This window comes from Grus americana, chromosome 1 (assembly GCF_028858705.1).
Source record: "Grus americana isolate bGruAme1 chromosome 1, bGruAme1.mat, whole genome shotgun sequence".
In the NCBI taxonomy this organism is placed as follows: domain Eukaryota; kingdom Metazoa; phylum Chordata; class Aves; order Gruiformes; family Gruidae; genus Grus; species Grus americana.
Genome location: NC_072852.1, coordinates 152,167,914 through 152,181,872, shown reverse-complemented (window position 1 = coordinate 152,181,872; position 13,959 = coordinate 152,167,914). Strand labels below are relative to the sequence as shown.

Genomic DNA, 13,959 nt, shown 5'->3' with positions numbered 1-13,959 from the left:
CACACCGTGCTGCTTTGGGGATTAAACTACCACAACTGCACACATGCAGTGACCATTACCTGTGATTCTTGTGCAGCGCAACCTTGCTCTTGCATGTACAATGGAACCATTGTCCCAGGCACGTGAGGCTCTACTCACCCATGGGTAACGGACACATTTTAGACACTTGGAGTTACCGTGCTTGCTCAGAGCAAATATATGTCCTTGAGCAGTATGCCTGGAGTACCCTGAACATGCGTGAGACCTAATGCCCACCCACAATCAATATCACAAGTGCAATAAGTCTCATAAGTTCCTACTGCACTGTTGAACAGAAACATAAGCAAGTGTGTTAGTTGGGTCTGCATCCTGGGTGTCCAAGTAATTTACACTGCCTGTAGAAAATGCTGCCAGAGGTGCTGTGGGTCAAGGTCTCCCACCTAACAATGAACACAAGAAAATGGAGCATCTCAGAGCAGGTCCTCCCTCCCAGACCTTTGGGTCAGATTGTGATAATCCCAATGCAGGAGACAGTAATTTACAGTTTGGTCCAATGAGCCACATAAAGCTAAGCTCAGCGAGATCCCCTTTTCTCAGCCTCAGTCCTTTCCTATCAGCTGCTGCCAGGCAGGAGTGGAAACAGAACAGTATGCAGAAACTGGCTCTATGGCAGCTGGGAGCTTTCCTCCTCCAGGAGAATGCCCGACTAGCCATTTGCAAGCACAATTCAATCCCGTGCATCAACTGAAAAATGAAGTGTGATAAACTAGGGAAAATGGGTGATGAGAGATGGAACCTGGGACCTCTCTGCAAGTTGCTCCTCAGCTGAACAGGCCCTCCTTCCAGCCATAAACTTCGGGATCTATAAGATCTCCAAGCAGGTTTTGATCAAAGTCCAGGTAGATATGAAGATTTGCATGTGTCATGAGGTCAATCAAATTATGTCCTATCAAGAAGTCAACAGCTGTTAGCTTTGCCAGAACCAATGGGAGGCATAACATGTTCCAAAGATGAGTCAGTTAGCAAAAATCATAACGCATATACAAGTAACACACACCGAGGCCGGTTTGCTGTGCTACTAAAAGAGTGCATTAATCTAGAGGCTAGAACAATCAAACCAGCAGTTATAAAAAAAAAAAGGTACCTCTTAAAACTCATGCCAAACCAACAGAAATGCCACTTACATTCTTACAGATAGCATCCAAATAACTGATCACATTTCATCACGAAGAAACATGTTGCTATTGCCTGAGGCAAGCATAGAATCTACTAAGGAACCAAATGGGAATAAATGAGATATTAAGCCTGAACTTGACAAGCAACATTCCAGTTCCTGCCATATTTTTTGGTGAGGCGTGTATTAGGGAGGCAGAATATTCTATGGAATTTGTTACTTTTCTGTGAAATTTATCTAACTGTAGCAAAGTGCAAACTGTAGCAAAGATCAGGACAGGATTTATATCTCTGGCCTTTTAAGGACAGGTAGGGTGGTCTAGGTTAATATACTGAGGAACACAGCTCAGGGTCTTTCTTGACTTTATTTATTTATTTTGGTAGAGAGGGATGAGCAGGTATGTATACTCACATGTATGTCTCCTTGCAAGTTTTGGGAGCTAGGATAAATTGAGAAATACCACAGGCAGAAATGAAATGAAATGAAGCAATTTTAAAAGCATGTTAACACAATGCTCATGAGACTTGCTTTGAAAGAATATGTTGTACAAGAACATGGTACTTATTCTTAGCCCAGGAAAAATTTCATCTGCGGAGCAAGCTCTTTTGTTATCAATGTGAGTAGTGAAGTATGCTGACATTTTATTCACCAGCTCATAGATCGATTCTAATAAAACAACCCAAATCATTCCTACAGTAAAGGCAGCCAGTCATCACAGCTACAATAATGTTACTTCTCTGTTTTCTGAAAGCAGTGAAAAAGTATCCTCAGCTTCTGTGAGTGCAGTGAATTAGATTGCTAAGGGATTACAGACTAGCAGCACTTCTAGGACCAAATTCATCACACATATCTCCGTTCACTCTAGAAGGTCCCTGGGCAACTCTTCCATCTCCTTCCTATCTATGGTGAGAGCTCAGTGTATTCCCCCCTCCCCCTTGTCATATTTATTTCTCTCAACAGTGTTGTTTCTTTCCTGTCTGAAGAGAAGTCATTCACAGTGTTACCATATAAAATTCTGAGCACAGATGAGTCCTATAAGCCATCCATCAAAAACAGGTTTTTGCTCTGCAGACATTTGTCGAAGCGCTTGAAGCTGTGATTGCCTGCCTCCCATTTCCAGTCTCTGATGCCCAAACCATTACAGTTCTGCCCACTGATGCCTAAAACATTCCCTAAAATATTTGCATTGATTGGACATAGCTTTTAAAAACTAATACATCCAACCTGACAGACATTATAATAACTTTGTGGCCTCACAACCTTCACCAGCAAACTAGAGGTGTCATAGCAAAGCCTTGCTCTAACTAGTTTGCCACAGTGTCAGCTTTCCTCATAGCAGCAATCATAGATTGCACACACTTTGGGACAGGGCTCCTTTTCCCCCACTGTTTAATTCATTTTCAGTTTGAAGATCTCTAAAATCAGAAGAAAAGTCAGCTGTTCAGCACTCAAGGTTGCAAAATGCCAGGACCACTTGAAGCTTCCCATATCAGCAGTTACACTTCGTGCCATCGTTTCATCCTCCTCAGTGCTGAACAGGAGCAGGGAAAACACTGCTTAGGAGCCGCTTGCCTGACATGTGCCGCAAGCACATACTCCTGCGTTTTGTAAGCAGACTAGTCAAGCCTCGTGCATAAAAATCAATCATCTGACCTCTGTTTCAATTTATCACAGCAGCACCAGCAACGCGCCTACTCCAGACCAGTAGCCCTGAAGCGGAAGAGAGGTGGTTGTACTGTAAAACAGCAAAGGCTGTGCCTCCCACTAAGTCTCTTCCCTCCCTTCCCTCCAATACACAAGCAAAAAGGATCCATGCTGGAACAGACACTTTCTACGGTTGCAGCCTTCCCCTGCAGTACATTTTGATCACATAATATGATATTGCTGAGGAAAGACATAACCCAGAGAGGTGTGCCCTCACAATACAAGCCAGTGCCTGCAGCTGCACACACTGAATAAGATGAAAGTAATGAAGGCTATAGAAAGCTTTCTAATTTCCCATGCAACTCAGGATAAAGACTTGACGCTGATGCCACTCTCATCTCTCATTAATCTAAAAACCAAGAGGAGATTATTTTCAAACTTCACATGTGTGTGAAGAATTCATTAATTGCTGTTAAAAAATAAAATACTCAAGGAACAGGGCTCTGTCTGCTTAGCCACGCTGAACAGGAACTAAAGGTACCAGTTCTGCAAGAGGCATCCTCAGACCTCGCTGACTAATGTGACGCTGTGGCACTTCACGTACTTTGCAGCGAGTCCTGTTTGGTTCCATGAATCTAGACTGGGACAGGGCATTTACCCCAGTTTGCTCATCACAAAAAGACTAAAACTACTTGTAAGATCATTGCATGCTGTGACAAACGAGCATGGAAGAATGGAAAACACAAGTTATGCCTTTGTAAAGACTGCTCGCAAATCAGAAGATGGACTTTTCCCCCCCTCTAGTTAGATCTTGGTATCCATTTGTTTATCTTCCTTCCAGATGAAATAAAATAGCCAGAGAGATAAAACACGGCCAAGTCTTGAAATGGCTAATACATCAATGTGAGGATTACAGCTTCTGTTTGCAAATAAACCACCCCAAGACTCTTTTATAATCACGTTTAACAGTGACCCCTAGTGTTGTTCGGCAGCATCTTTGCTTTTTGTTGGGTGTTAGGCAAAGAGTATCAAATAAACCAGACTAAAATAAACCTGCCTTTATATTGCAGGACCGTATCAATGGTCAACTTCACAAGGGTCCATAAAGATCCAACTGAGAGAGCAACTCTATGTTGCTGTGTATTGGTTAGTCATTTCTCTTTAGCCCTAGTATTGTAAACACCAAGTTTCCAATGTCTGTCTGAGGATTGGAGGATTATTTCACAGTTTATCAAAAATAAAAACCAAGAAAAAACCACCCACAGAAACTTACATTGGCACATATTATGGAGATCTAGATGACAAATTTGTTGATGAAATTTTATTGTAACATCTCACTAAGGAATTCTTTTTGCAGTCCAGTCTATTGTTACAAATGCAATTAATATTTGGTCTTATTATTCATATGTTTACATCATTTGCATGGAATCATAAAATCATTTAGGTTGGAAAAGACCTTTAAGATTATCAAGTCCAACCATTAATGTAGCACTGCCAAGTCCACCACTAAACCATGTCCCTAAGCACCGCATCTACGCATCTTACAAATACCCCCAGTGGTGACTCAGTCACTTCCCTGGGCAGCCTGTTCCAGTGCTTGACAACCCTTTCAGTGTTCTTGTAGTGAGGGGCCCAAAACTGAACACAGCACTCGAGGTGCAGCCTCACCAGTGCCGAGTACAGGGGGACAATCACTTCCCTACTCCTGCTGTCCACACTATTGCTGATACAAGCCAGGATGCTCTTGGCTGTCTTGGCCACTTGGGCACACTGACAGCTCATATTCAGCTGGCTGTCGACCAACACATCCAGGTCCTTTTCCACCGGGCAGCTTTCCAGCCACTCTTCCCCAAGCCTGTAGCGTTGCATGAGGTTGTTGTGACCCAAGTACAGGACCCAGCACTGAGCCTTGTTGAACCTCATACAACTGGCCTCAGCCCATCGGTCCAGCCGGTCCAGACCCCTCTGTAGAGCCTTCCTGCCCTCAAGCAGATCAACACTCCTGCCCAACTTGGTGTCATCTGCACACTGACTGAGGATGCACCTGATCCCCTTGTGCAGACCATTGATAAAGACATTAAAGAGAACTGGCCCCAGTACTGAGCCCTGGGGAACACCACTTGTCGCCACCCACCAACTGGATTTCACTCCATTCACCACAACTCTTTGGGCCTGGCTATCCAGCCAGTTTTTTACCCAGGGAAGCGTACACCTGTCCAAGCCATGAGCCACCAGTTGCTCCAGAAGACTGCTGTGGGAAGCTGTGTCAAAGGCTTTACTAAAGTCCATGCAGACAACATGCACATAGTGCAAAATGTCTTGGCATAATACCTGTTTTGGAACAGTCAGGGTCTACATTTGGGGATTTCAAAGGATATTCAATGCTGGCTAGCCATTTCTGATAAGAATCCTGTAGGACTGCCAAAAAGGGAGAGACTGAGCCATATCTAAAGACTGGAGCAGGAAAGTAAAATGCAAGGAGAGGGGAATCTGGAAGTAAGTAGAAGAGAAAGTCCAGGTAGAAGAGAAACTCCAGATCCTAGGCATAATGGCTGCATGAGTAAACATACTTAGAAAAATGAAGCTAGAGAAGACAATGAATTTTATGACATTCTTGTGATCCATGAGAAACATTAAATGGGTACAGGTCCCCAACCACTACAACTACCTCTGCAAACACAGACTAAACGATAAGTAGCCATAACCACATGTGAAGTGTCTAGTTTGACTGGAATTTAACCAGGTATTTTCACCAGCAAACCCTAAGTAAATAACTAAATAAATAAAAGAATGTGTCCTGGTTCTGGCAAGGCTAGAGTTAATTTCACAAGGAGCCAGGACAGGTGAGCCAAGCTGGCCGGGGGCTATTCCATACCATGTGACGTCATGCTCACCATAAAATGGGGCCAGTCGGGCAGGGGCGGGTGGGGTGTGGCTTCGGGACAGGCTGAGCGTCTGGTCGGTTGCCGGATCGGTAAATTGTTCTCTGTTATCACCCATTGTGAATATCTGTTATCAGTACTGCTGCTGATTGTTTCCCTCTCCCTTGCTGTCCCAGTAACCTGCCCTTACCCCAACCCTCGAGGCTTTGCCGTTGTTTTTCCATTCTCCTCCCCAGCCCGCCGGGGGAGGGGTGAGTGAGCGGCGCGTGGCACCCAGCTGGGCTGGGGCTAAACCACGTCAGTCCTTTTTGGCGCCCAACGTGGGGCTCTAACCCAGAGGTCGATGACAACACATTTTTTACATCTGGTCCTGCCCGGACTGGCCCAAGAGCTACAAGCTGTGAAAAGGGACTCTTCCAGAAAGAATGCCGCTCCAGTTTCCACCCGGCAGCCCCCCAGACCAAGTGAAAGGCCCGATCGTACTTATGATCCTCTTGAAGGCACTTCCATGTCCTTTTTGCAAGAGGTGAATAGTGACTATGATGAGCAGGATTAGAGGGGCCCTGCCTCCAGCCAGGTGGAGGAAAGGGACAATAGGGTTTGTTGGACTGTGTGGATCCGATGGCCTGGCACATCGGACCCACAAGAGTACAAAGCCCTAGTGGACACTGGTGCACAGTGTACCTTACTGCCATCAAACTATGAAGGGGAAAGCATTAAAAAAAAAAAAAAGAAGGAAAGAAAACCTGATCAAAACAAGACCTATTCTACTGTGCATTTTACTTTGGTACTTATATAGCAATTTGGATCAATAGAAGAGTTAATGATATGAAACATTTCAATAAAATCACTAATACATATCTTCACACATTCATTAGACCTACAGTGGAAAATAAACTACAAATGCCATTCTGCTTTAAAACAAACAACAACGGAATGGAAGGGAAAGGGAATATGCAATAAAGTTTATGAAAAAGAAAGTGTTTTAACTCTGCAGGTAACTACTGGAAGCTCAAAACATCTCTCAATCTCCCAGTGTCATTTTTCACTTAGACTAAGGATCAATTTGTAAGTATTCAGTTTTCCAAAAGACAGCAGAAATTCACACACAAATCCATCAGCTGATTCGAGACTTGTACAGTAACACTAGAGGGCAGGACAGCAGCTTTAAAATCTAAGTCATGCACTTTCAACAGTTAATCTTCATCTGGCTAAGTTGTGCAGAGGAACTCCTCTTTCGTAAGGGAACAAAATGGAAATAAGGTATAACTGTTCTTATAGACTATGTACTAGCACAAGCAAGGCAGTGCAAACTGGAGCTGAAGAAATTAGTTTGCAATGAAATATCCTTTCACTAACACTCTTTATTTTTAAACATATCTTTCACTTATGTAATCTTTACTGGCAGATGTAGTTAATGTTTTGTTAGGCTATTCCTCTTCCTGCAAAGGAATTCTATATATTGTTTGATATATCATAGTCAATTGTAAAGAGTTCTTGAGATTCACTGGGCTCCCTTCCCCATCCACGTGCTGAGTACCATCAGGTTCTGCCCTCACAACTAATTTCCTTAATACAGATAGTGAAGACAAACAGCCTCTCCTTGGTCAAAAGTGTCTCTGACTGTTGTACAAGGAAGATGTGATCTTATTTAGCCTCAATGAGAATTAGCGTCTTTGACCAAACATAGTATTTCACAGAATCACAGAGTGGTTGACGTTGGCCAGGCACCTCTGGAGGTCATCTTGTCCAACCCCCTGCTCGAGCAGAGCCACCAAGAGCTGGTTGCCCAAGACCATGTCCAGATGGCTTTTGAGTATCTCCAAGGACAGAGACTGCACAACCTCCCTGGGCAACCTGTGCCAGTGCTGGGTCACCTTCACAGGGAAAAAGTGTTTCCTGATGTTCAGACAGACCCTCCTGTGTTTCAGGTTGTGCCCATTGCTTCTGGTCCTGTCACTGGGCACCAGTGACCACAATATTTATTTATTTATTTATAAGATACAGAGACATACATAACTATTTGTCACATCAGATTATTTTTAAATCTGCAAGTTGGCACTAAAACAAAGAAACCAAAATCATTTTGGATAACTTCGAGTTAGGAACTTCTGCAGTAGCCAGTGCTATCATAAAGTGGGAGTGCGTAGGGGCTCGCTGTACAAATCACAGGCTCAACAGTCAGTCAGAAGAAAAAGCATGCTCAATTCTCACTCCCACACAACACAAGTGTCTAGGGATGCAAAATTAAGAGGGGATTCACACCATGAGCACAAATCTGTCAAAATGCAAATGTGATTATGCAAAATGCCGAATGCACCTGCAAGAACAGTTGTTGCAATCTATCTAATATTTAGATAACACGTGAGTTTTTGTCTACTTGTCGTGGGAACGTGTTCTTTTTTTTTTTTTTTTTGCTAAAAAGTTTCCATGAAATGGTGAAGTGCTTCTTTGACATGCATGCTGATGCATGGTTCAGTACGCAAGGTTCAGCGTAATAACTGCAAAGGGATTAAAGCAGCTTTTTATTTTGGAAGCTAAATAAATAAAAACGAGTCCCAGTGAGGGATTCAAGGGATTAAGTTTAGCATCTCAGTAGAGTTGGTGATTGGTCAGAAATACTGTTCTCATCCTCTGAAATTAAATTCTCATCCATTTCAGCAGAACAACAAAGCCATACAAGAAAATAGAATCTGCATATGCTGTTACCATCACACCTCTGAAAACCTATGAGCAACTGCAATGGCAGGAGTTAAAAGACAACTTTCAGAAGGTAATGACAGTGACAACAAAAAAATAGGGAGGGAAAAAAATCCCCACAACAAAAACTCATTCCAAAGATGCAACAAAACTGCTTTTCAAGGAAACCAAAAGTTAAAGCATATATACTTTCATGCATTTGAGCTCTTTTCTCTTTCACGTGTTGCATCTCATGCAGCCATTAATTCCATTTCTTTATGGAACTGAAGGATACAAGCGCCAAGGTATGATATCTCGGCATAAGAAGGCTTTTCTCAGCGACTTGAGAAAAGTATAAGTTGTTTTCTGTATATGATTGTTTCAAACATTGCAGCTTAGTAACAGAATAATCAAAGCCCATATTTCTTTAAGAAGAAATGCCAACAAACTGGATTTCATGTTAGCTAACCAGAAAATGCATCATGGATTTTCTGGTCCACGGTAGTGTTGAACTGCAGCAGTGAGCAGTCCTCTTGACAGTTAAGGGAGATGAGTTACAAGCTGTACAGCTGCTCAAGCTACAGTCCACGCCATACGTGCTAAGTCTCATAGTCAACAGATAAATTTTTCACATTATTCACTACTTCACTGTCCCAAAGTCTAGAGAGCAAACTCTTAACCAAGCAGGCACATTCCTATAATACACAGCATGTACATTTCAACTAAACATCAGTATTTTTACTTCAAATGAAACGTCAGACTGATCAAAACTATGCCCCAAGCCCCAAAGTTCTTAAAATATCAGAGTATGTGTATGTTGCATTACTTATGGTTTGCAAGCATGTTCTGGTCTGCTTCCTCCCTTCTCCCTCCATCCGACTGTCTGACTGCTTTCTGCTTCTGTACCTGTCTATTTTGAACAGCATGAGAGACCTTTATGGCATACAAAATGATTTTTTATTTCCAGATTGCTCTGCTGCAGCCCTAAGCATGAAAACATGCACATCTGAGCTACCCCTCTACACAGAATCATAGAATCATTTAGGTCAGAAAGGACCTTTAAGATCATCAAGTCCAACCGTTAACCTAGCACTGCCAAGCCCACCACTAAACCATGTCCCTAAGCACCACATCTATGCGTCTTTTAAATACCTCCAGGGATGGTGACTCAGTCACTTCCCTGGGCAGCCTGTTCCAGTGCTTGACAACCCTTTCAGTGAAGAAATTCTTCCTAATATCCAATCTAAACCTCCCCTGGCACAACTTGAGGCCATTTCTTCTATCGCTTGTTACTTGGGAGAAGAGTCCAACCCCCATCTGGCTACAGCCTCCTTTCAGGTAGCTGTAGAGAGCAATAAGGTCTCCCCTCAGCCTCCTTTTCCCCAGGCTGAACAATTTAGGTATTCCTGTGAATCCACCCAGCCTCCCAGCCCCAGACCAGGAGGGCAAGGCTCTTCAGCAGACTAGTCCCAGATGTCACAGATACTCTACAGCAACTCAGATAATACTCAAATTTAACTACATTCCTACCTTTGGAGAAAAGAATTGAGGTCCTAGAGTAGATTCCCTTCAATACTAAGACACATATATTTGGGTAAATATGAGATAGGTGCTTAAGGTCTCATTCTAGTCAGTAGAAATCTAATTAGCACAACCAATGGAGAGTCCAGAGAGCCAGTCAGCTCCCTCTAATCCAGACACATGTATTTCATCAGCTGAATTATTGGTTTTGCTCCACTGACAATAGAAACTTCCAGGAAAATTGCAAAATCTAGACTGATGGCAAAGCAAGACAGGAGCATCTCATCTGCCTCCCAGTACATCTAGCTTGGTTCATCACCTTTACTATTTTCGGGCTATGGCTATACAGACACTGCATATTACTTTGCATACTGGCCAACGTAATCAATTCAGATGCTTCTCAAGAAATCTAAGGGATATAAGATTTAAAATAAAATCGTAATGAAGCAGAAAATAACTCTTAGGGCTAAGTTTTACTTCTACACTTACTCATACAATTTCTTTAAACTTACATAAAGAGGAACCTAATTGTAGTCAGCAGCATAGCTTTGTAATAAAAGATGCCTTTTGTGGTGCAAATATTTATTTATTTATCAGTATTAAAATTTATCCTGAAGGCTTTACATTTTATTGTGAGCGGCATGAAGAAGTGAAGGAAAATAGTATTTTCTTCATGTCCGTAAAACAGGTTTCTCTGTTGCCTTCTGAGCAAGAAGGATTAAACATCTTTATGCTCATCCTTGGCACCTCCAAAAGCCATAATAGAGTAATACTGCATGTATGAGAGAGAGAAATCAGCATGAGAGGGGCCACTCTTCTAAAATTAAACTCTTGGAGAAACAAAATGTGATCTTGGTTATTCTGATACAATGGGACTCACTCATCACCACTGCAATGAATCAAAACCTGCTGCAGAGAACAAACAAATACCAAGATTCCTTATTTTAGAAAAAAAAGACCCGAACAGCAATAGGTTTGTATCATCTAGATACAGGAAGAAGAGCGTTCTACAAGCAGCAGACCCAACAAAGGCTAGTTTCCTGCAGACTGAGCCACCTGCCCCCAAAATGATTTGCCAAGCCCCAGCTTCTCTTTCTCCACAATACTTTCAGTCCCTGTCCTCCCATGTCCTTGAAGCCTTCTGACACATCCTCCAATTGTGATCCCAAGCCATACACACCCTCACTGGACTGCTGGCAGGCCAAATGGAGCAGAAAACTACCTAGTTGAGGCTGCAGCCTTCCTTGGGGGAAAAGGGGCAGTCATCCAGGTCTCACTAATCTTGCCAATGACTTTCTCAAAACTTCCAGGGACTAACTTTGCTATTGGAGACCTCTGTTTACCTGCTAAACTCGCCTGACAGTGACTTACAGGACAAAAGATGTTGTGGGAGAGGCAGGACTGATTTACAGCATAGCTGTGTAAGCCAAGCTAAAGAAAAAGAGAGAAAAATCAAATAAAGACACTCAGTTTAATTGCCACTTGCTTTCTTGACAGCTTATGCAGTTCATGGTGGGCAATCAAATAATAGAAGATTGGATACAGAAAGTAATGTCATGCTATTGAGCCTAGAAGTAGAAGAGACGATACTATTTCCACATGAAAAGGAAGAATTCTGTAAGATAATTGAAGAATGCTGTTGGGAGACATGAAAAAGCCAACTGCTTCGCTTTCCATCCTTCTCCACCTCCATGCATTCAATCATGCTCCCAGTTGATCAAGTTCAGTCCATTTCCAGATTTGCTTTTTTTAGACCCATTCAAAATCAAAATAACACTTTTTTCCATCTCCCTACCCCAAAGGTTAGCCATACTGTGGACGCAGAGAGCGAGTCATACCACGGGAGCAATTCAGATATTCTGCCTTTGTAAAGTAGGGATTGCCAAAGGTTGCACCCTGGCAGGTCTGCGGTACTTATACACAGGGTTGGAAACAGGGGTCCACATTGGTTTGGGTTTGCAGGGATCAAGAAAAAAAGCTTCCAAATGAGGGCAGTAGAAGGTCACTCCTATTTTCCACTTATCTGCACAAACAGCTGAGCTAGGGGCCATCTCTGAAACCTTCCCAGAAAGATTGACACCTGCTCCTGGGGCATTTCGGGGAACCTCTCCCACCTCAACACACACCTCTGTTTCAGAGGCCTCACTTCAGTTACAAAACTCCAGCCAGAAACAATAACGCTTTTCCAATTTCAAAGAAAACTTTTCGCACATACAAACTTAAAGTGAACATACCCACTTTAACTTGATCAGGTTTACATGTGCAAGCGTCAAACTGACTCGGAAACAGAAATTTAAAAGCAGCAGGAGGAAGCTATGTGCTAGCACCAGCATATGGTACCTATAGGTATTTTTAGAACAAAAGAAAGAAAGAATGTTCTCAGTGTAGATAAAAATAAAGAAACTTCCACGAAGTGAGAAAGTTTTAATATGACTGTGGAGCCCTCCCCTTCCTCTCAAGATTTAAGATATTAGAGTGCAAATTGGTAAAGCAGTTTGTTTTAACTGACTCTCTAGAACTTCATAAGTGTTTTAAGTACTATTAACAAAGCAGTAGATATATCGACACCGCTTAACCATTAGAGTAGTTTTGCTTGTTACTAGTTTTGAATTTGAAAGATAAACTTATATATTATTTGAAACTACTTAAAATTCAATTTTTCCCCTGTTCATACCTAAAATAATTTTTAAGCTTCAACCACCAGTTCACAAAGATCTGGCTGTTCACAGCACCGTGCATGACCCCCGTCTATTTGCCCACACAACTACATCACTCCCAGTGAAGGAGCAAAACTTTTGAGTCTATCCATAAGGACACTGTCTTTGAACGACCAGCTACTTCACGAGCGACAAGGTCTAAGCAGCTTCCCGTTGCAGAAATGGAACTGGAGCCCACCTGAGCAGAGTCCGCTGGAGCAGCGCTGCCATATCTCAAGCAACCATTTCTCAGAGCTCCAGCCCCAGAAACAGCTCACTCAGACGAGCTAACTTTTCAGAAGAACACAAGAAAGCAGCACATAACACACAGACGTTACAGAGCAACGTGAGGTGATGCACTCACCTTTGACAACGTAAGAACTAGATAGATGCTAACAAAGTAATAACATACTCTATGTGCATTTCCATGCCTCAGTTTCCTCACCTTCATAGAGCGTTCCTTGGGCCCCTCCAAGATCCTGCAGATCACAGGTCCCATCTGTGCTTGAGACCAGCTCCCTGTGACTATGGTTGCTCTTAACCGTCACTCATCCCCAACAAGAGCATTTTCTCCTCTTCCAACCCCCGCACTTCCTGTGCATCTTTTTTTTCTTCCCCAGCCAAGACTTTCATCTTAGAGGTTAGCACCAACTCCTAATTTTTGTTGTTGTTGTTCTGCATTTGATAGTATTTCAAACTCGGTCCTCTACTGAGATATTTAAATCCATCTTGTTCTTCTCTGACTCACTGCAGTTTGCTGCGCCGATAACATGCTGAATAGATGCCACTGAGTTCTGGTGAGTTACCATTACACCTAGTCTAAGGGGAAATGTGCCACTTAGGAGCAAAGTGTGGGCTCCACCACTCAGCAGTTTCTAAATAGTATAAAAATCTCACTCAAACATCTTTTATTGTACATTGAAAGATCCACAAACTGACAATACACATGCTGTTAACCGTACTAATTCCAAAGAGATTTGAAACCAACAAATACAACAAGTGGAGTGCTAGCACCCATGACGAGCCACAGGTTTCACAGAGCTGAAGGTACAGAAGCTTGATTGCATCCTCTCTTCTGCCACGGTAAGGCCAGGCAGCCATGGAGCTATTTAGACACCTGAAGGTGTCTTCAGGAAAGCTGAACGTGATGGTAATGCTCATTAGGTAGGACCGTTGGATCTAAAAAAAACACTAATGAAAGGATTTGTCCCTCCATTACAAGAGCTGATGGAAAGATGAACAAGGATTTTGCTTTTCTCAAGATCTCAGTTACTGAAACATGAAAAAGTAGCAGGCCTACACATGCAGTTGAGTAAAAAAGGCAAAATAAATCTACGTTTTACTGCAGGGATAAAATGGGTACCTGCCATCTGCAGCACGCTCA

The 13,959-nt window shown here is 42.7% G+C and overlaps 1 protein-coding gene across 1 annotated transcript in view; it reads right to left on the bottom strand.

Moving 5' to 3' along the window:
- RASA3 (RAS p21 protein activator 3) overlaps positions 1–13,111 on the bottom strand; it is a 187,886-nt gene extending 174,775 nt beyond the window's left edge. The window contains exon 1 of the mRNA XM_054822984.1: positions 13,021–13,111. The gene's annotated coding sequence lies outside the window, so the exon portion shown is untranslated. The remainder of the gene's footprint in view (positions 1–13,020) is intronic.
- Between the last annotated feature and the right edge of the window lie 848 nt (positions 13,112–13,959).